The sequence below is a fragment of the Alligator mississippiensis genome, chromosome 7 (assembly GCF_030867095.1).
Source record: "Alligator mississippiensis isolate rAllMis1 chromosome 7, rAllMis1, whole genome shotgun sequence".
Classification (NCBI taxonomy): domain Eukaryota; kingdom Metazoa; phylum Chordata; order Crocodylia; family Alligatoridae; genus Alligator; species Alligator mississippiensis.
The window spans coordinates 69,032,407-69,055,636 of NC_081830.1; the positions used below are offsets into that span (position 1 = coordinate 69,032,407).

The 23,230-nt window shown below is 46.9% G+C and overlaps 1 long non-coding RNA gene across 1 annotated transcript; it reads left to right on the top strand.

The window, feature by feature from the left end:
- Positions 1–1,230: 1,230 nt before the first annotated feature.
- On the top strand, positions 1,231–21,134 carry LOC132251440 (uncharacterized). Its single transcript, XR_009463499.1, has 2 exons — positions 1,231–1,293; positions 19,812–21,134. It is a non-coding gene; the product is annotated as an uncharacterized LOC132251440 (long non-coding RNA).
- Positions 21,135–23,230: the final 2,096 nt, after the last annotated feature.

Consider the following 23,230-nt stretch of genomic DNA (forward strand, 5'->3'; position numbering starts at 1 on the left):
TTTAAGTCTGATACTACATCCATCCAGATTTACTTTAAATCAATTTCAGCCATTTTGAAAGCGGTTTATGTACCCTGAACTTCTATTGTGTGGAAACGTGGGTTCCACCTGGAGCTTTGTAGCTACGCAGGAATAGACCTTAATAATTTTTCGTCTTAAGCAGGGGTGAGCAAAATATAGCCCAATAGCTGGATCTGACCCGCGGTGGGTCTTTGCCTGGCCTGCAAAATGTCCCTTGATCCCACCTGGCCCAGTCATGGTGTGTCTGGCTGCCCCTTGGGCACGCAGCAGGGCTGGTGTGACTCTGCAGCTGGACTGTTTTTCTATGCATCCCAGTTGGCAGTGACTCCATCCTGCTGCCACTGGCGCCAGCTCCGTGATACTAGTAGGGACCCACATTGCACAGCCCTGACCCTGTGCTCCCCATGCCTGCTCCAGGTTCGCCCACCCAGGCTTAGCAGTGGCAGTGCAGGACAGAAGCTGTTGGTCGGTGCAGGGGAAAAATGGCCCCTCCCCCTTGCCACTGCAGACATTCCTGTTGCAGCCACCTGGAGCCTGTGCCATGCTGGGCTGTCCTGCATCTATGCCACTGTGGCTGTCCTGCACCTATGCCGGCAGTGCAGAGCAGATGCAGGCTCCTGACCACAAACCCTGCATACCCACCCATGCACATCCACACCTACCCCCACACCCCACATACACTCACATCCACACACCCTCATACACCCCACATACAATCACATCCACACACACACTCACAGATCCCACTTTCCCCCCACAATATACAAGAGTAAGACTTCCTTTTGAGCAATGATGCAATCACTTCTATATACACCACACAAACGCACACAAATCAGAATAAATTAAAAAAATAAATTTAAAAAAATGTTGTTGTCAGTGTTTGATTGTTAGTATATAATTTGTTTTTTTCAGTTCCAAGATGGCAATCCCACTTCCCAAAAGGAGTAATTCTGGGGGCAAGGGGAGGGCCTTCTTGTGGCAAAAGTCAGGGGCTAGGGGGCAGGACTTCTAGTCTTAAGATGGCAGCTGGGGGGGGGGAGGGGGAGGCAGCTGTCAAGGGATGGGGCTACCCTTGACAGCTCACCAAAACTCATTAAGTGACTCCCCACCCGAAATAATTGCCCGCCTCTGCTCTTAAGTCATGTCTTAATTACTGCATGTCATATGCAGGGAGGGGGAATTCCTGTTTTCTTTAATGGAGGAAGTGAATATGGATTGGGAAGAGAGGTCTGTCCATGCAGGAGGAAGCTGTCCTAGTTCAGAGGCAGAGGGGTAAGCTGGTGCATCGTTTTTGCAAATGGGGTGGAATTAGTTTTACTATACGTCTTATCTTAATATTTAATTCTGTTTTTATAAGGTTTGTGGTCTTCTGTTATAAGCAGCCATGAGACATTTTGAGAAGGGTGGCTTAAAATTTGGATACAAAAGTAAAAATAAATAAGTAGTAACTCACCAGGCAAACAGAATTCTGCACCTGAAAACTCTTGAGTTGGAGAAATTCTGAGATGATTAAGCAGCCACACTTGTAGTCTTCATCAGATGTACTTTATTATGCCACTGATAGAAACCAAGCACTTGTCTTGTTTTTAGCTTTTATTCATCTATCTGCTGCATTCAGTCAGATTCCTATGGCCAGGAAGAACACCAGTGGAAAACTTGTAGGATCAGAGGCTGTTTGAGTATATACAGTCAAGATGGTCTAACTCTTGAAATCTGCTGCATAATAATAATAAAGGGTGGAAACTTTTTTTTTTGGATTGAGTTTTCTTGATTATACTCTAATCCTCCTTTCAGGTTGTATTCAATTCTTTTAGTCCTAAATATGCTATATTTTTAAACTTGTTATTCACTAACTGTTTACTATTAACTTTTTTACTGATGCAGTGTTGTGAAAGACTCTGATGTTTATGGAACAGATAAAGTTCCATACTGTCTGGCCAGTGTCTGGACAGATAAAGACACTGTCCCTTGCATGCAAGGGGCAACAGTCTAATAAGTAAAAAACAAACAAACATGAGGTGTCTGGTTAAACACAGACAGGAGTTTATACTTCATTGGAATCTCACATTGGAATCTCACATAGGGCTAACAGAAACCTGGTGGGATTCTTCCCACGACTGGGCAGTACACATAGAGGGTTATAAGCTGTACAGAAAGGATAGAGTGGGGAAGAGAGGGGGAGGGGTGGCACTCTATGTCATGAGCGATATACATAGACCCTTATCAAGACGGAATAGGAGGAGGAGAAAGTAGAAGGATTGTGGGTTAGGTTACATGGAGGTCAAGGAGAAAGGGATTTGGTGGTAGGGGTCTGCTACAGACCCCCACACGAAGGGGAAGAACTAGATTTGGGGCTCCTGAGGCAGCTCTCAGAGACGATAAAAACTAGGGAGGCGGTAGTCATGGGGAACCTAAACTACCCAGACATCTGCTGGGAGACACAGACAGCAAAGTCCTACCATTCACGCAGGTTCCTATCCTGTGTACAGGACTTCCATCTGATGCAGGAGGTACATGGTCCCACTAGGGGGAATGCCTTACTGGACATGGTATTGGCAATGGGGGATTACATGGTAGGAGACCTACAGATCGGTGGTCACCTGGGGGACAGTGATCACCAAATAATAGAATTCACCATAAGACGTTGAGTGGATAAGGTAACTAGTAGGGTGAAAGTGCTAGACTTTAGGAAAGCTGACTTCAATGAACTCAGGTGTTTAGTCAAGGACGCACTGCAGAGTAAGAGTTTTAAAGAGTTGGGAGCCCAGGAAGGGTGGCTGTGCCTTAAGGAAATGATCCTTCGGGCACAGAGGGAGACCCAATGCGGGGGGAAAGGGGCCAAGAGGCTTCCTTGGCTGACCAGAGAAATCCAGAGCAGTCTACGGGCTAAAGGGGGGGCATATAAAAAGTGGAAATGGGGAGAGATTACTAAAGAGGAGTATACCTCCTCTGCTCGCATTTGTAGGGAGGCAGTTAGACGGGCCAAAGCTACCATGGAGCTGAGGATGGCATCCCAAGTTAAGGATAACAAAAAATTGTTTTTTAGATATATAGAGAGTAAAAGGAAGGCCCAGGGTGGAATAGGACCTCTACTAAATGGGCATAAGCAATTGGTGACAGACAGGGGGGACAAGGTTGAACTCCTCAATGAGTTCTTTGCCACAGTGTTCCTAAGCGAGGGGCAAGGCAAGGCTCTCACTGGGATTGTAGAGAGGCAGCAGCAACGCGCCAGACTTCCATGTGTAGACCCTGAGATGGTGCAGAGGCACTTGGAGGAACTGGATGCGTTTAAGTTGGCAGGCCCGGATGAGCTCCATCTGAGGGTACTGAAGGCACTGGCTGATGTCATTGTGCAGCCACTGGCAGGAATATTTTGAACGCTCATGGCACATGGGCCAGGTCCCGGAGGACTGGAAAAGGGCCAATGTGGTCCCCATTTTCAAGAAGGGTAGGAAGGAGGACCCAGGCAACTATAGGCCAGTCAGTCTCACCTCCATCCTAGGCAAAGTCTTTGAAAAAATTATCAAGGCTCACATTTGAGAGAGCCTGGCAGGAAAAATTATGCTGAGGGGAAACCAGCACAGATTCATAGCAGGTAGATCATGCCTGACTAATCTAGTCTCTTTCTATGACCAGGTTACAAAACACCTGGATGCAGGAGTAGGGGTTGACGTCATTTACTTAGACTTCAGGAAGGCCTTCGATACGGTATCCCACCCCATACTGGTGAACAAGTTAAGAGTCTATGACTTGGATGACTACACAGTCCGGTGGGTGGCAAATTGGCTAGAGGGTCGCATCCAGAGAGTCGTAGTGGATGGGTTGGTATCGACCTGGAAGGGGGTGGGCAGTGGGGTCCTGCAGGGCTCGGTCCTTGGACCGATACTCTTCAATGTCTTCATCAGCGACTTGGACGAGGGAGTGAAGTGTACTCTGTCCAAGTTTGCGGATGACACAAAACTGTGGGGAGAGGTGAACACGCTGGAAGGCAGGGAACAACTACAAGCAGACCTGGACAGGTTGGACATATGGGCGGAAAACAACAGAATGCAATTCAACAAGGAGAAATGCAAAGTGCTGCACCTAGGGAGGAAAAATGTCCAGCATACCTACCGCCTAGGAAATGACCTGCTTGGAGGTACGGAAGTGGAAAGGGATCTCGGAGTCCTAGTGGACTCCAAGATGAACATGAGTCATCAGTGTGACAAAGTTATCAGAAAAGCTAATGGCACTTTATCGTGCATCAGCAGATGCATGACAAACAGAACCAAGGAGGTGATACTTCCCCTCTATCAGGCGCTGGTCAGACCGCAGTTGGAATATTGCGTGCAATTTTGGGCATCACACTTCAAGAGGGATGTGGATAACCTGGAGAGGGTCCAGAGAAGGGCCACTCATATGGTTAAGGGCTTGCAGGCCAAGCCCTATGAGGAGAGACTGGGGCACCTGGACCTCTTCAGCCTCAGCAAGAGAAGGTTGAGAGGTGACCTTGTGGCTGCCTATAAGTTCATCACGGGGGCACAGAAGGGAATTGGTGAGGCTTTACTCACCAAGGCGCCCCTGGTGGTTACCAGAAATAATGGCCATAAGCTAGCAGAGAGCAGATTTAGACTAGACATTAGGAAGAACTTCTTCACAGTTAGAGTGGCCAAGGTCTGGAACGGGCTCCCAAGGGAGGTGGTGCTCTCCCCTACCCTGGGGGTCTTCAAGAGGAGGTTAGACAAGCATCTAGCTGGGGTCATCTAAACCCAACACTTTTTCCTGCCTATGCAGGGGGTCGGACTCGATGATCTATTGAGGTCCCTTCTGACCCTAACATCTATGAATCTATGAATCTATTTCTCTGAGTAATTGATTTGGGCTTCTTGCAGACTCAGGCAATTGTGTTATACTTGGTTAACACTGGTTGTGAATGGACATTGCTCTTGTCACAGTAGAAAATGATTTTTGCAGGACAAAACACAAGTGTTCAGACATCCTTGCCACATGTCATGGGACAAATCCTCAAAACAGTCTGGACAGGAAGAGGTACTAACATTTTGACCAGTGTTATTGTGATGGGCACCTGAGTTGTTGTCCCTTTATAGTCTCATGGGGCTGCAAACTACTCAATCTTCTAGGGACAGCTTCAGCCCCAGTCCAGATCTCTTTTAAAGTCTGCCTGGCTGCTCTGGCCCAGACTGCAGAATGCTACTGTCTAGAAGTGTCAGAACCCAGGCGGCTGCCCCCACCTATTAATAGTCCTGCAGAGGAACTTGCCAGCAATTTCTTGCTTGCTACCCATTCAAAGACCAGCACTACAGCCTACTTCCACTAAATACCTCCATCTGTGGTGAAACACCAGGACCCATTGGACACATCCAGGAACTGCCATAGTTCCACTTGCCTATCCATCCTCCCTCCTTCATGCCCTGTCAGGCCAACAAGCCCACACCCTGAACAAGTGTGGCAGCAAGTGGACTGAGGAGGACATAACAGATATCACCACCATCTAGGGCAGGGACAGGAAATTATTTCAAGTGGAGGGCCACTTAATGAGTTTTGGTGAGCTGTTGTGGGCCACAAGGGTAGCCCTGACCCTTGACAGGTGCTTGTTCCCAGGTTGCCATTTTAGGAATGGAAGTCCTGCCCCCTAACCCCTGAACTTTGCCACCAGAAGTCTTTCTCCTTGCCCCCAGAAGTACTCCTTTTGGGAAGAGAGTTTGCCATTTTGGAACTAGAAAAAAACAAAAACAAATTATATCGGGGTGGGCAAAATGTGGCCCATGGGCCAGATGCAGCCCACCAGGCCATTCTATCCTACCCGTGAGGCCCCTAAAAAATGTAGAAAATTAATATTTATCTTCCCTTGGCTGCCTGTTGTGTGGCCCTTGATGGCTTACCAAAAATCAGTAAGCGGCCCTCCACCTGAAATAATTGCCCACCCCTGAATTATATACTAAAAATCAAACATTGACAATAACATATTTTAATTTTACTTTAAAAAATATTTTTGTCCTGATTTGTGTGTGTTTGTGTGGTGTATATAGAAGTGATTGCACAATAGCTCAAAATGAAATCTTACTCTTGTATATTGTGTGGTGGGGGGTGCGGAGAGGTGTGGGCATGTATATGTGGGGTTTTGGGGGATGGTATGGGAGTGTGTGTGTGTGGGTATGGGGTTTCTGGGTTCTGGGGTGTGTGGAGGTGGAGGGTGGCTGGGTGTGTGTGTGGGGGGGGTGTGGGTGCATGTATGAGGTGGGGTGTGTGCGTAGCAGTGAGTAGGTCTCCCCCCAGAGCCATGTGTGTGTGTGTGTGTGTGTGTGTGTGTGTGTGGGAAGGGGGTGTGTATGGGGGAGGGAGTGTGATTTGTGGGGGGAGGTTGTGGGTGGGCGTGCTGTTTGTAGGATATGTGATTGTGTGTGGGGGAGGGTGTGGTTGTGGGGGTTGCAGGGGAGGGCTTGTGGGTATGGTTAGGTGTGCCTAGGAGCCCCTGCACCTGCTCCCCTGAGCCAATCAGCACTCGCCCCTGCCCTGAAACAGCCCAGCAGCTGCATGTCCTGCAGCACCTCCCCATCACAGCTCCAGTGTGCCCTGCACCTGCTCTGGACTCACCCTCACCAGAATGGATCAAGTGGAACCTGGGCACAACACCAACCCAGCCCACCCTGTGCCTGCTCTGCACTACCCACCCACCTGTGGCGCATCCAGCCACCCCCTAGGCATTCAGTGGGGCTCGGATGGCTGTGGGGCTGGACTGCCTTTCTAGGCAGCCCAGGTGGTAGCAGCTCCTTCCAGCTGCCACTGCAGCTGGCCCCGGCCTGTGGTACCAGTGGGGACTTGTGTTGCACAGCCCTAGTCCCACTGACGCCCCCATGCCACCATCTGCATTGCTATCTTCTTACAAACAGCCTGATTCTGCTAGTTTTTCCTTTAGTTCCCATCGCTGTAGTTGCAATGGTTCTCGTCTCCTCTTTCCATATTGTAATGTGGTCCATCCCCGTCTAACAGGGTCCAGGGTAGGCATCCTTTGGCTCATGCTGCCTGAGTTGGAGATCAATGGAGGAAAAGTTTGTGTTTGCTAGCTGGCTAGCTGGCATGTGCTCTGCAGGCTGTTTGCACTGAGTTGTCCCACCTGGAGGTTGGGAAGATCACTCCCCCTGGGCAGTAGCATTCAGGGTGTGGAAAATTTGTCCACACAGAACACAAGGCTGGGGGAGTGACCACTGCATCCTGGGATGCTGGAGTATTACGAGTTGGGCAGAACAGCTGTGGGGAGGGGCCACACCATAATGGAACAGCAGTAAGATTACGTGGATTAGAGATCATCTTGCCCTGAAGTGCCATAACTTTGAGCCGAATAACGAGTGCTTTAAACCATTTAGGGGTGTTAACATGCAGCCAATCCAGGGGTTAAGAGCTCTAGAAATTGCCTTAAATTCATGTAACAAGGCCCTCTAACTGAATAATATAGTGCTAAACCCCTATCATGTCAGTGTAGCTTCTAGTTTCTTTTTAACTGGAGAAAAATGTGTTGTATTACATCAATAATGTGCCACACCATCTGAACTCTCTTTTTCAAAAAACTTAGATCTGCCCATGGAGGACAATCTTGTGGAACTGTAGAGGCAAGAAAAAGCTAACAAAAGACTGATCAAAACTATCAGCAAGTTCAAAGACAAACCCCCCCCCAAATGTCCATTTGGATTGGGGAGGAATAAGTTGTGAGGTGCCTGAGTAAGGGCAAGAAGTAGAACTCATATTGTACAGGGTGAAAGAAAGAGCTTGTGTCATTTTTTAGTTATGGAGTAAAGAATAGCTCTTATGAATAGCTCTGAGCTGGTTTAGGGTAGGGACCAATTGCTGGCCATAGGCTAGTGGTAGAACTAGGTACGTGGCCTTGCTTAAGATGAAGGTTGAAGCTGACTGTTGGTACCAGCCTTGTGTTTTGTTTTGAGACCCACTAGTATCCCCAGACAGCTGGTTGGGCTAGAATTGATTGCTCTGTGCTAGATGTAGTGCTGGAGTCAGATCATAGTCCTTAGACTAGGAGTGGGCAAAATACAACTTGTGGGCCAGATCCGGGCTGCAGGGGGTCCCTCGGTCTCACCTGGCCTAGGTGCTGTCTGGCCCATGCCCCTGGGTGCACTGCAGCACTGGAGTGGCTCTGCAGCTAGATACCATTTCCTGGCAGCCCCAGTGACAGTGACTCCTAGCTGCAGCTAACACCAGCCCTGGCCTCATGGAGACTGGCTGGGACCCATGTAGGCAGAGCCCAAGCCCCAGGCTGAGTACTCTACCCCAGCCCCACCCCACCTGCTTGGAGGGGTTGGGGTCCCTGCAGCACTTACTTTGAACCCTCCCATACTGGCCATAATGAGTGGCTGTGGTGGTGGCTGGGCAGATGTTTCTGGGCATGGGAAAAAGGTGGGACTTGACGGTAGGCACATCCGCCTCCCCCTCATCACTGCTGTACCCTTCTCACTGACATGGCCCAGAGCCCATCCCGGGGCTGCCCTGCAGCTCCTCCCCACCAGATGTGGGGGTCTGGAGCTGCCTGGAGGCTGTGCTGGTGGTGGTAGCAGCAGCAGGGAGGAGAGCTCTGGCACAGGCAGCTGTAGTGAGAAGGATTCTGGACTTCCCTGCCATAAGAAGCATAATAAAGATTAAATTGTCCACATGACAGCAGACACCTCTTCTCATAAATCTTCATTTTTCCTAACGCTTGCCTCCATAGCCACCTGTTCTTATCTTGTATCTGTTCATGACTGAATTGAGGGTATTTTGGATTGGGGAAAGATGTTTTGGAGTTGATGGCTCTTGAGAGAATGCTCTACTGCCAGCCCCACTTTTTCCAGTGGAGAGGAACTTGGGTTGAGTGCCTTCAGCAATCACAGCAGATTTCTCAGCAATTTTTTAAATTATCAAAAAAATAGGTGATGCACCTGTATCATCAGAGGGGAGGGGAGCACTCTGTAGGATTAGGTGGGCTACAAAGACCTAGTGGAGAGCACCCTCAGGGTGTTGCCCTCTCCTGCTCAGACAAAAGGTGGCACTGCTGTGCTCCATCTCTTGCCTCCAGCCTTATTCCAAAAAGGGATTGTCCATCAAGTTCATTGTTTCTTAGTTATTTACTGGCATCTTTATTTTCTTTACACACAAAATCATTTTAGTACGCCATATACAATGGATGAACTTGATGCCAAAATAAGTCACTTGAAGAAGAGCAAAGCAGCTAGACTCAATGATATGTGCATGGAGCAGATCAAGCACTTTGGTTCCACAACCAAGTTATGGGTATTACACCTTTTAAAGAATTGCTTATCAACCCTTAGAATAACTAAACCATCGCAACAAGCCCATGTAATAGCTCTATTAAAGCCAGGGGTGGATGCCTCTGGTCCAGATAATTTTAGGCCTGTGGCATTCTTGTGCCATCTTTCTAAACTTTATGAATAAGCCTCTTACCTCATATCAAACAATATCAAATACCAGAACAAGCCAAATTCAGACCCAGAAAATCCTGCACTGGCCAAAATCACTGTTGCAGGGCACTAAGGTGTGCCTCTTCCTTTAAGAGCAGAAGCAGCCTAGCTAGAGAGCCCTGAGAATCTGGCAGTGCTCCATAGCTGTCAGTTACCTTGGCAGCAGGCTAATGAGGGAATTAGTTAGCACTTGCACCTGGTCAGCTGACTGGAAGGAAACAGAGCCCTGAGCACATATAAGTCCCAGGGCTGGGGCTGGTAAGGGTTAGTCCTCTGGCAGAAGCCACAGGGAAAGAGCTCTTGCAGATAAAGCTACTGGGAAATGCTTGGTTGCCTGTTCTGCTACTGGTAAGATTAATGAGCTCTAGGAGCTACCTAAGTACCTGGGGCTAGGAGGCACACATTGCTGAGGGAGAAGTTTGCTTTCCTAAAGGAGCAGTGTCATTGTTATGGTTATGTTGTAGTTCAGGGGCTCATATTAATAGATTCATAGACTCCTGTCCTCAGATGTGGATGCTTTACCCCAAAGTTTGGTGTTGTTGGCGAACTTGGCCAGTCCACTTCATTAATGTCCACATTTGTTAATGAAGATGTTGAACAATATAGGCCCAAGGACTGAGCCTTGAGGGACCCCACTGGTCACAGGGCACCACAATGATTGACTTCCATCAACCACCACCGTCTGGGTCCAACCACAGAGCCAATTCCCCGGCCAGTGGATCATGGAGAAGCCGAGGCTGCAGTTGGCCAGTTTTGCTAAGAGGTGATCATGGGATATGAGATTGAAGGCTTTTTCTGAAGTCAAGATATATGATATCAATCTGTTCCCCCTTGTCGAGGTGATAGGTCACCTGCTCGTAAAAGGAAATAAGATTGGTCAATCAAGACCTACCCATGACAAACCCATGCTGGCTTTTCCCTCAGGATTTTGCCATCAGCCAGTCTGTTGAGAATGGTCTTTTTGATAATCTTTTCTAGGATCTTCCCCGGGATAGAGGTCAGGCTGATGGGCCTGTGGTTTGCTGGTTCCACTTTTCTCCCTTTCTTGAAGATAGGCACCACATTGGCCTTCTTCCAATCTTTGGGCACTTCACCAGAGCACCAGGAGTTCTTGAAGATCTGTGCCAGAGGGTGGGCTATGATGCTTGCCAGCTCCTTGAGTACCCTGGTGTGTAAGCTGTCAGGGCTGGCTGACTTGAAGCTATCCAGCCTCTCAAGGTGTTCTTTCACAAGGTCAGCATTGATGGAGGGTAAGGAATCTCCCTCCCTTATGATGGTATTCGATCTGTTGGACTGGAATGAGGCTAATTGGGGAGGAGGAGGCCTCATTGGGGTACACTACCAGGTAGCACCCAGCACCAGTGTGGGTGTAGCAACAGGGCTTCAGTGAGCCCAGCGCAAGTGAGGGCACAGTGACGGGCCAAGGGCCCTGTGATGACAGGAGGCAGAGCTAGACTAAGGCCTCATCAAAGGGACAGTGTTTAAATACCATCTGTGAGGCATGGGCCATGGTATAGGGTGGGTTTGGAGTTGTGGAAAGCTCCCCCTGGCATTGGGGTGTGAAATGGGCAGCCTCCCACATTTATCATCAGTTTATTATTCCAGCAAAGTCATGGCAGGAGAGACTGGGTGCCCCATATAGACAGGTGGGTGGGCCAGGGTTGACACCTGGCCCTGAACTTGCCCCATCACAATCACTCAGTATCTGAAGATGAATTTGAGAAAGGGATGATAACAGGATCTGTGTTTATAGACTTATCAGTGGCTAATGATGACAGTCAACCACTGAAACCTGCTTGCCGAAATTTACGACATGACCCAGGACTGCTACCTAGTGCAACTCATTCAATCTCTTTTGAAGAATAGACATTTTTATGTAGAACCATGTAAGATACTTTGATGCTGGAGATGATGGTGAAATGGCCTCCCACAGGGCAGCATGCTAGCACCAATCCCCTTTAATATAAATATCATAACATATGAAGGCCATTGCCACTATTGACAACAGACTGACATGTGCATTAAGCAACCTCTCAGATTAGTACAATATGACCCAATTTTGTGCCAACCCAACCAAGATGTAGGTCATGACCTTTCACCTTTGCCATAGAGAACACAAGTGGAAATTAAACATCACCTGGGATTCCCGCTGACTAGTCATAGATTCATAGACATTAGGGCTGGGAGGGACCTCAGAAGATCGAGTCCAGCCCCCTGCCCCAGGGGCAGGAAGTCAGCAGGGATCATAGGATCCCAGCAAGATAAACATCCAAATGTCTCTTGAAGGTGTTCAAAGTGGGTGCTTGAACCACCTCTGGCAGCAGTCTATTCCAAACCTTGGGGGCTCAGACAGTAAAGAAGTTCTTCCTTATGTCCAGCCTGAAACAGTCCTGGAGGAGTTTGTGACCATTCAACCTTGTCATCCCTTGGGGTGCTCTGGTGAACAGATGTTCCCCCAGATCCTGGTGAGCATCCCTGATAAACTTATAGGTGGCCACCAGATCACCCCTGAGCCTGTGCTTTTCTAGGCTGAAGAGTCCCATGGCTCTCAGCCTGTCTTCATAAGGTCTGTTTTCTTGACCTCTGCTCATGCATGTGGCACTCCTCTGCATTCCCTCAAGCTTCTCCATGTCCTTTTTGAATTGTGGAGCCCAAAACTGGACGCAGTACTCCAGCTGTGGCCTCACCAAGGCCGAATACAATGGGAGAATGATGTCCTGGGATTTGCTTGAGAAGCATCTATGGATGCAAGCCAGCATTTTGCTCGCTTTACTAGCTGCAGCATCACACTCTAAAGGCTCATGTTCATCTTGTGGTCAGTCATGACCCCCAAGTCCTTTTCGTCTATAGTGCTAACCAGCGTAGCACTATTGAGCCTATAAGCATGCTGCAGGTTTTTCTTCCCAAAGAGGAGAACCTTGCATTTTTCGATGTTGAACACCATCAGGTTCTCATCTGCCCATTTCATGAGCCTGTCAAACTCAACCTGGATCACCTTCCTGTCTTCAGGTGTGGACGCTTTACCCCAGAGTTTGGTGTTGTAGGCAAACTTGGACAGTCCGCTTCTGATACCAATGTCCACATCATTAATGAATAGTATAGGCCCAAGGACAGAGCCCTGAGGGACCCCACTGGTCACAGCACACCATGATGATTGACTTCTGTCAACCACCACCCTCTGGGTCCTACCACGGAGCCAGTTCCCCAGCCAGCGGATCGTGGTGAGGCCGAGGCCGCAGTTAGCCAATTTTGCTAAGAGGTGATCATGGGATACCAGATCAAAGGCTTTTTTAAAGTCAAGATAGATGACATTTATCTTTTCACCCTTGTTGAGGTGATAGGTCACCTGATCATAAAAGGAAATAAGATTGGTCAAGCAAGACCTACCTACAACAAATCTATGCTGGCTATCCCTCAGGATGTTATTATCGGCCAATCTATGAAGAATGGCCTCTTTGATAATTTTTTCTAAGACCTTCCTTGGGATAGTAATGTTCAATCACCCAAACCCTGTGTACTTGGGGGTTACAATGGAAAGAATGTGGGAGTAGAAATGTCTGATGATACAATTGAGAATAATCAGAATAGTTACATTCTTAACTCTCAAGAATGTGAGGACTCTGAGACTTAGACTGGGAGGCTTCATTATGACATGTGACCCTAGTGTTTGGAAGTCTTCTGTAATATTCAGTATTGGATGTAGTTCTCCACTGTCTCCCCTGTTATGAGTAGGGGTCTACCTAAATTGTGGTGGGAACTTACCAATTTTTGCATGTTGATTGCAGTGTGAAGTTCTATTTCTGAAGTCATTTTGCAGTGGTGCTGCCCCTCGGCACTGATTGGTGGAGAGGCCCTGCAGGGAGGATGGGATGAGGGCGTGGCCTCCCTCTTGATTGCTGGCTGCCCTTCATGTGACCCTGCCCCTCAGTGTTGATTGGTGGAGAGACCCTGGCCAGGGGAGAAAGGATCAGGGGCAGCCATCATCTTGTCTGCTATCCTTCCGCCCTGCCAACCAGTGCCTTCCCTTTTGGTAGTGAGGACCACTGGCTCCCACTGGGGGGTCAGCATTTTATTTTTATTAAGTTTTTTGGGTTGATTTTGTGGATTTCATGGCTTCTGCAACATCTGCGAAACTGACTTAAGTAAGTCCCTAGTTATGAGCTTTGGTTGGGGATAGGAGTATACTGGAATTTAAAGGCATGGACAGTGATAAGTGCTGGAAGGGACAGGGTTGGGGAATGGGGTGGTCTATGAGAATTGAGAGAGGGCATAGTAGGAATCAAATGCCTTTTGGGTTCCACACCAAGGTGAAGGTCCAGTAACTCCACAAAGGGCCAGTAACTGGTTTGCATCATAAACTGGGGACTAAATTACTATCTGTGTATGGTCATCTTTAAAGCCTTTTCCTTTTGAAGAGCAAATTTATTGGCCTTAGCCTCCTTTTTTCTCTTGCACTAAGTCTACCCTCCTACACAAGCTGTTTAAATTACAGCAAAACCACATTAGGCGCATGAGCCCTAATTCAGGAGCTAGTGACTCATTGTCAGAATCCATCGTCTTTATTTTGTGCTTTGAAATGTTGTTTCCATTATAGGAGCCTGCAAATGTCTTTTCCAAATCACAAAATCATCTTCTTTGTGCACTAACACACCTGTGGGGTGAGCACAAGTCAGCTGCCCTGACTCTTCCCTCCCATTTTCTTCAAATCATCCCTAAAAGTCAAGGAGTGCTGAAGTGAAAACCAGTGCCTCCTCCCTGAGGGATGTAGAGCAGCCTGGTTCCTAGAGCAGGAATGCTGAGTATCTGCCTGGCTGCAGTCCTCCCATAACTCTCCCAACAGCTAAGACTATAGAGCAGTAGAGATATAAAAATGGCATTTCTTGACTTTTTTGATTTTAGACCCAAGCTGTTAACTTGCAACTTTCATGTATTTACCTTTGATAAATCAGAATTTCTCATGGAAAGTGACCACTTCTCAAAAAGAGACCCCCTCCACCCCCCTGTCCCAATGTAATGGAAAATCTAGTTTTCCATAGAAAAAGGCTTGAGAAGGGTTTTTACTAGCTTTAATGTTGGGTGCTAGCTGTGTGGGGTGAGGAAGTGATGAGGAGAAGAAATATTATGTCTAAGGCGCTGATTTGGGAATATTTGGAGAAATTCTGAGTTGCTGATGCTTGTTAGGGTCCAGGGTACTAGCGGTCAAGGAAGGTCACCTGATACTTGGACAAAGTCTAGGGACCAAGTCCACAGGAATCCAGGGGTCAGGCCTAAAATTCTGGTAAGGAAGTCAAAGCAGTACAGAGCAGCCAGGAACAAATTTGAACCGTTGCCAAAAACGAGTACTGCAGGGTTGGCTTAGCTGTTAAAGGTTGGGACCTCAGGAGACTGATAACTCTGAGTGCCCAACTGGGACCAGCTGGGCTCAGGGTACTAATCTGAGTTTAGGCACCTGTTTCCCTGTAGCCTCAGAGAATGGATTGCCCTAATCATCGGTTTAGGACTGGCTGAGTCCTGATCCAAGTTCATTATAACGCTCACGATTCTTCTGCTTCTAAAGCAGTGTCTTAGCATTTCATATCCCTGCCTGCCCTTGTTATGCTAATTTGAATGTGTGTATTATGAAGTTAAAATTTAGTATAAAATTAAGTGCAAAACACGTTATAGAAACTGGATGCCCTCTGACTTAATTAGAATTGGATTAAAATGTAGTAATGGGATCTTGGTCTGACACGAGTTTTAACAAAAGTGAAGGGGGGTAGGGCATGTGAAACGTCTGTTGTAATGAAGATGAAAAGCTGATAGTTGACGCTTGGCATTAGTTAGTACCGGAGGGTGTGGCACAGGGCCTAGATAAGGGTTGGGTGCCAGCAGTGGTGAGTTTACTGCTCATGCATTGGGCAGCTGAGGACAGAGGTGGTTAACCCACAGCAGATGGTTGCAACCACACCACTGCTACCCTCCTCGGTCTGCTCATGTCGGTTTAAAGTGCAATAAGGAAGCGTCTAACATACTCAGGAGTATCAAGACATCCAAAAATAGTGCCACAGAGAGGTGAGTTATCTTGATTTTATATAGGCAAACAAGATTCTTTGGGTGAATCTGATATCTTTTATTAGAGCACCTTAAATAGTTGGAAAAAATTTAAAGCAAGTTTTTGGGTTTAAAAACCCTTCGTCAGGCTGAGGAAGTTTCTGCAGTTGGCGTGTGCTCTTCCTGGATGGAATGAAACGTAAAGAAGCCAGAGGCTGGGCTGGTATGCTTACAAGATAGGCAGTCAGTGAAGATGTAGGTCGAGGAGTCAGTGGGTGAGAGACAGGCTGGGTTGGGGGGGAGAGAAGGGGGATGAAAGTGGAGAGATACCTGGGAAGTTAGATGTCAGGCAGGTTATAATGTGTCATGAATACAATGTCTATATTTAGTCCATAAGTTTTAGTATCCAGGAAGTTGATGAAATGGAGCTCATAGGCTCATCTCTGGGAAGTGTTGTGTAAGTTTCCCTTGAGGCTCAGGACTGAGAGATTGGAGAGAGAGTGGCCCTCCTGTGAGAAATGTGCCCCCACCGGTAATTGGGTATTTCTGTCTTTGATAGATTTCCGGTGTGCATTCATTCTGGTGCGCAGTTGTTGTTTGGTTTCTCCTGCGTATTTTCCATCAAGTCATTTGGTGCATTGTATGACTCATATTACATTTCTGGAGGTGCAGCTGTAAGATCCAGGAATGCTGATGGCTCTATTGTGGGGTGTAGTAATAGTGGGGGTGGTGGAGATGTGTTGGCAGGTTTTGCATTTCTTGTCAGGGCACGATCTAGATCCATGCGGTGTGTTCTGGGCCTGAGGAAGTTTGCTTCTGGTGATGAAATTAGCAAGGTTTGGTGCTTGTTTGATGGCTAGGATAGGTGGCTCTGGGAAGATCTCTTTAAAAATAGGGTCTCTTTCTAGCATGGGTTGCAATTGTTTGAGGATTTTCCGTAAGGGTTCGAGGGAGGGGTGATATGCGATAACCAGCAGTGTGCAATTTGTGGGGGGTTTTCTTCTGTACTGCAGAAATTCTTCACGTGACGTCTGGGTGGCTCTTTCAAACATGCGATCTATCTCTCTGGAGGAGCATCCTTGTTGGGTGAAAGCCTCTTTAAGATAATGCCATGGTGGCAATTTTCTCTCCCCTCACCCAGCCTGTCTCTCACCCACTGACTCCTCAATTTACATCTTCACTGACTACCTGTCCTGTAAGCATACCAACCCAGCCTCTGGCTTCTTTACTTTTCATTCCATCCAGGAAGAGCGCACACCAACTGCCGATACTTTCTCAGCCTGATGAAGGGTTTTTAAACCCAAAAGCTTGCTTAACATTTTTTTCCAACTATTTAAGATGCTCTAATAAAAGATATCAGATTCACCCAAAGAACCTAGATCAGGCATTTCACCCTGGCATGGCATTATGCCTCGTAGATAAACTCTGTGGGAGTGCTAGAAGTCTACTGCCATCAGCTTCTGACCATTTTTAGTTCTGACATTTTCTGCAGTTATAGTTTCCCAAGTTGAATAAGCTTGAAGGCACTTGTTAACTCTGAGGCAGTGGGACACTTGCACATGCCACTGTGCCTGAGGTCCACAGGGCTGGAAGGACTGAGTCGTTGAATCCACTCCTTGGATCAGACAGATTCTGTAGGTGAAAAAACCCTACTCAGTGTCAAGATGGGACTTGAGTATTTTATGAAGATGATACAACAGTGTTTCTTGTGAAGAAGAGGATGGGACTCTGACCCAGGAGGTCCAGTCCCTGTGTCATATGTTCCTAGCTGCTGAATCTCAAATTGCTCTCAGGAGACATCCTTTCCCACTCAGTGTCTTCCATTTCTCAAGGTGAGAAGGGCCCCTAGAGGGGTACTGTGGCATTGTCCTTCTGGCATTGCTGGCACTCACTGATGGCAAGACATCTGAGAGAAGCACAAATGGGATGAAGAATCTCCCTCATCTCTGCCCCATTGGTCACAAATAAGAAGAGGAGTTTATTAAATTATGGTCAGAAGCTTAAGTTCAAGGAGGGGGAAAAAGGTTAAGTTGGGCTTTTGTTATATTCATCTGAGCCCTTCCTTTCCATAAATGTGAAATGTCATTTGCTTAGGGTAGGTGTTTTGTTGCTGGCGCACACATACCTTGTGTGCTGTAGATCAAATCATTAATTTGTGCAAAAAGGGTATAGTAAAAAAATGTACATAGCGTATGTAGATCAGACACCCCAAAGCCCTGGATATCTGAGTGAAATGTACATTAACACCTATTTAAAAGTTTCTAATTTTGCTTTTCCCATACACTTTTTCTGTCATACTGGGAACATCTGCACATGCATTTGATCTGGCCTAAATTTATTCTGGTGTAAACTACTCTGGAGTAAGTGCTTTCAAGCTGGTGTCTACACATGCAGGGAAGGAACAAATTTACTTTTTGCACCAAGCTTCCTGCAGCCCTACAATGGGCCCTTGCCACAACTGGGGATAGCTCCAGGCTCCTCCTGGGTGCTAGCCAGGGGCTGGTAGGGAGCACTGGGCTAGGAGACCGCTGATACCTGGTCCCAGGGCCTGCCTGCTGCTGAGGTATGGACAATGTCACCTTGCACTGGTAGCATGGAGTTCCTGGCCCAGGCTCCCTAATTAGGGGCAGGGGACTTGGAAAAAGCTGCAGGGGAGAGGCAGGTCCCAGCCCACTGGTGGGGTAGCTAGCAGATAACTCACTGCTAGCTGCCCCACCAATGGATTGGGGCAGGGGGCTGGGACCTGCCCCACCCCTGCAGCTCTTTCCAAGCCCTGTGCCTCAATCACCCAACTGGGGCACAGGGTTAGAACCTGCCCTTGATCAGGACAGTTCCCAGCCCCCACCTTGCATGCTGGGCTGTGTCTGGGGAGCTTGTTCCCTGCACAGCTCTGTAAGCACAGGGCTCAGGATGGAACAGGCTGGGGCGCTTGTTCCCTATCCAGCTCCATGAGTGGGGTGAACAGGCTGGGGGGTGAACAGGCTGGGGAGCTTGTTCCATGCCCAGCTCTGCATTACACAAGATTAGCCTTATGAAATCTCACACCATGCTATTACCACTTGTGCAGCTCCTACCAGCAGGGAGCTCCCAGCACCAGCTCTGCGACCATGGGACTGGCTTTGGGAGATAAAGGCCTCCCAGCACTGGCCCTGTGGTTGTGGAACCAGCTGGGAGATGAGGGTCTCCCATGCCACTGCTCCCTGATCATGATCTTGGAGCAGGGAGCTTGGTGCTCCCTGCTGCCAGGGCAGGGGGACATAGTCCCTGCCTGGGCTCCTGTGGCAGAGCCTGCCCTGGCAGCAGGCAGTTCCTGGGGGCAGAGAGCTATCTCTTTCCCCCTGGTGGACAGCTGACTGGGAGAAGATTTTGCTTTTGGTTCGGCGTCTACATGAGTGCTACTGCACTGTTATTAATCTTGAGTAAATTTGCTACTTGCATTTGCAGGTAGCAAATTTACTTGGGATTAGGGAGGTTTACTGTGTAGTGAGCATGTGCACATGTAGATATTATGCTTACTTTACAGTAAACTATGCTAATGTGTAGTTTAGTATCTCATGTAGATGTGCCCACTGAATGCTTGTTAGTTCATGTTCACTTTTCCTGTAGTGTGATCAAGGAAGTTTAGAAGGGAGCCAAACTATTTCAGAGATATTGTGAGTTTATTAGTATCTGAAGCTATATACAGATGTTGTCCTTGGACTGGGATCAACTCTGCCAGGATGTGTCCGGGAACAAATTATGTGCTTAACTGGGCAAAACAGATGTCACCCATTGTCCTGCAGGGTTGGACCCCAGCTCTACAAGGGCATTAGTAGCCTGATCTTGTGGAATAACTGCAAACAGGGGACCCTGGTTTCCCTGCTTACAAAAGTGCACCCCGGGAATCCCCACTAGGCTTGTTCACCATAATGCAAACAGACATGTGCCACAAAACGGTGGCACCACCTATTTTCATGGCCATAATTTTGGGCACTTGTGGTGCAAGAAGGGACGTGGACATTTGTTTCCTTGGAAAAATAAAAATGTTTCTGGTGGCACAAAGGTGATAAGATTTTACACTTTATGAAATCCTAGAATTTTAGCTGAATTGTCCAAAAGGTGACAGCACCATAGTTCATGTTTAATTGTAATATGAGAGAATATGTGAATGCTCCATGCTTATTTCAGTATTTCTAATTATGCAGAACAGTTATACATGCAGATCTCTACATGAAGTGGTTTTGCACTGTAACATCCTATTTTTTTTCTTAATTTAAACTTGTTCTTTTTCTAACTGAAAGGTTTTTATTCTAATAGGTTGAATTTTCTGAAGCTGCTCGAAGATGAAGAAGAATATTAAGCATGTGTGGTACTATTTCTACTGGCTCTTCTGGCAGTTTCAACTAATCACCTGTAGCTATCTTATGGACCCATGTGAAAAAATAATCTTCTACAGTTTTACCATTTTTGTCTTTGTTATCATGATTTATACTGTTTTCACCTGTATCTCTTTCCACATCTGTCTGATCATTAAGTTCTTCTTACACACATTTGGAAGTGATCCTGAAAGCAATATTTACATTATAAAATAACCTGGTCATGGCTTTTGAGCCCTGCAACCTCTTTCCATAAACTTGTGCATTTCTGTTCAGAGGCAGTTTAAACTGACAAGGCTGTGCATATAATTTCTTTTGCCCTCCCTCCCCCCAGTCGTTTTTGTACTGCATTGTCTTTTGACTTTTCTTTCCCATAGGAACATCTTCCAGGGAAGGTGGAATTGCAACATGTGCTTCTTAGCTATTTTCCACACTAGGTCAGTTTCCTAGTGAAAACTGGGTGCAAATTTTGAGTGATTTGCAAGATGCAATATTGGAGTTAAGGGGCCACGTTGTATACTCATTTTGTATTTCTAGATTTAAAGCTCATGTTTTTGAGTTAACTTTTTTTTTTTCAGGCACTTGTCAAGTGTTATTGGAAATCTGCTTAATTTTTACTGAATACCTGTGCTGCCTGAAAACTTCCTAAATGTTTTCTGGAAAACCTTAAGTTGTCAGAGAGTCCCCTGTGTTCTGCCTAGGAGCACAGGTGGGAAGTTAGGAGGTGAACGAGTTCAGATGTAAGAGTGGAGTTACAACCGTGGAGCAGGCACTGTCATTACCTTGTCCCTGGAAGTACTTGTAACCTCTGCAGAAATGGACCTTCAATCCCAGCAAAGATTTCAGGGGTCATAAGAGCATTTAGTGCTGGCCTGGGAATGAGCAAGGACCAACATTTCTGTAATTTTGGTTCACACTGCATGCATTTGCTTTTGTCCACGTAAGAGTTGTGTAGGTCAGGGGGATTTTGTGTTCAAAGTGTTTTGGTTGCTTCTTTCTTAACTTACACTTCCTTAGTTTCACAGGTTAGTGCTGGCTATAGAATAACTTTCAAAACTCACAGAATTTGCCACAGGATTATTAAAGTGACACCAAGAACAAGTTCATTGGATCCTGCAGGGCACTTAATATTTGATCCAAAACTCAAATTATAATTTTGAATACCATTTTGTTTTTCTTTTCGGATAAACTTGTTTAGTTTTATTTTTGTCAAAACTATTTGTCATCAATTAGATAAAACGCTTCTATAAAATACTTTCTGTTATGGTTTGGACTATGGTTTTCAATATAAAAAAAACAGTTGAAATCTCAACTAGTTCCTCTCCTTTCCCTGAGGGCTTTTTTTGTTTTTGTTTTTGAGCTGGAACCTCCCTCCCTCCCTCCCTCCTGGGGTCAGGAAGTTTGCCTTCCTGCGTTGTCTATAGATACTTAAGATAAACTTGGGTGCATACTCCATTAAGCTATTTTATAATGGGAATAATAGAGAATACTTGCATAACTCAAATTTAATGTGATGGTAAAATCACCAACTGTGGTTTGCAGGTGGAGCAGACAAGTATCTCACTGAGGAACCATAAGCAGAGAAATGGTGAGATGTTACTCTCAAGTTAGGCCAAAGGTAGGGCAGGGTGGCACCTTCAAAACTAACTGAACTGTTCTGAACCAGTTAGTCTGTAAAGTGCTACCCTGCCTTGCCTTCTGAGGAATCATGATTGGTATTCCTAGTTCAGTGCAAAAGAAGAGGAGCTCACAGTGGGCGCATCTACATGAGATGCTAACTGAGCAGTAGCCTAATAAGTGCTGGGCAAAAATTGTGCTAGTATGCTACTGCACGGTAGTATTAGGCTATTGTCAGTGTGGTCATTTCAAAATAAAACCATTTTGTGAACAATGACCATTCACTGGACCACATAATTTCTTTACATAGCAGTAAATGATGGATATGTTTGACAATGCCACCATCAGTGTTCCCTGCTGCTGTTTAGTTTCCCACTTTGTCACAGACATACAGCAAGGGCACCCATTTTGCTATTAGCTTCTGAAATGCCCTTGTATTTAGAATGAGCAGAAAACAATCTGCACACTTTTTTCCTATCACTTTTAAAGGGAAGAGGGTCTCCTTGCAATAAGTGACAATTAAACTCCTCTATGCAGTGTCTGTACAAACTGAATTTGGAGTGCTAATTTCGTTAACAAGCTAAACATGCTAATGATATTACTTCAAGATGTTAATGTACATTCCTTTATGCAGCTCTGTGTGTATTTGAGGTACCCTACAAATATTAACTCTCATGTTACCACTGATAATTTTCCCATCTCTAAACTGAACTGTATACTTTTTTTGCAGGGGAGGGAGAAAAAAAGCATATAAATTAATGTAACGGGCAATTTAAGGGGCACTTACCTTCAGTGTCCTAGGTTGGGCTCTGCCTGAACGCTTGAAGAAGATTGTCCCAGCATGGACATCTTACTAGTAACTACCAGCAATTCTGTCCCAATTGGGAACCCATATCTGCAATCTGGTATTATCCCCAACACGGGGATTCAAGATTCAAAAATCAGTTCCAGAGCTCAGGATTGCCTGGGCAGCTCCCCTCAAACCCGGGTGTCTCCCTGCCCCCGGGGGGTTAGAAAGAGGTGCATGCTGAATGAAGAGGGCTGCAAAGAGTCTGCAGCATGGTCCCACCCTGCGGGTGCATGCTGAAGCCTTTGTGAGCAAGCCTGGGCCAGTGGAGCACCTGAGGGTCGAGCAGGAGAGAGCAGCCCGTAGAACGAGCCCTTGGAGTTCGGGAGCCAGCTTCACAAATCCCTTTGTGTGGGGACATAGCTCCAGAGAGCAGGACGGCGATTCCCTGCTGGGTTTGGAAACTTGGGGTCAGTGAGTGTGTGATTAAACCCCCCATGTATGTGGCTGGGGAAAGGCCTGTGGCAGAACTGCGTTGGCTTGGGAGAAAGAGACACCAGCAAGGGAAAGCTCCCAGGACCCGTGTGTGGGCTAAGACCAGGCGTCGCATGACCTGTGGGGAAGCCTCAGTGTGCCCAAAGGGGGAATGAGCCCAGAGGTGCTGCCTGGTCTGCCTCCAGCAGTGAGCTCTTTCATAGATTCATAGATGTTAGGATCGGAAGGGACCTCAATAGATCATCGAGACTTTCTGTGTGTACTTCATTGCATAAAAAGCCATGTGGGCTTGGAAAGGCAGTACACAGGCTGAGAAGTGTGTATGGGGAAGAATCTGTGTTTTGCCGGGATCAGGAATGAGAACAGACTGCGAGACGCCTGAGCCTACGTGGGATAGTCCAAGACAGCTGGAGCCCTCCAAGCACATGATAAGATGATTGACAGATGGCCCCTCCCTCCAT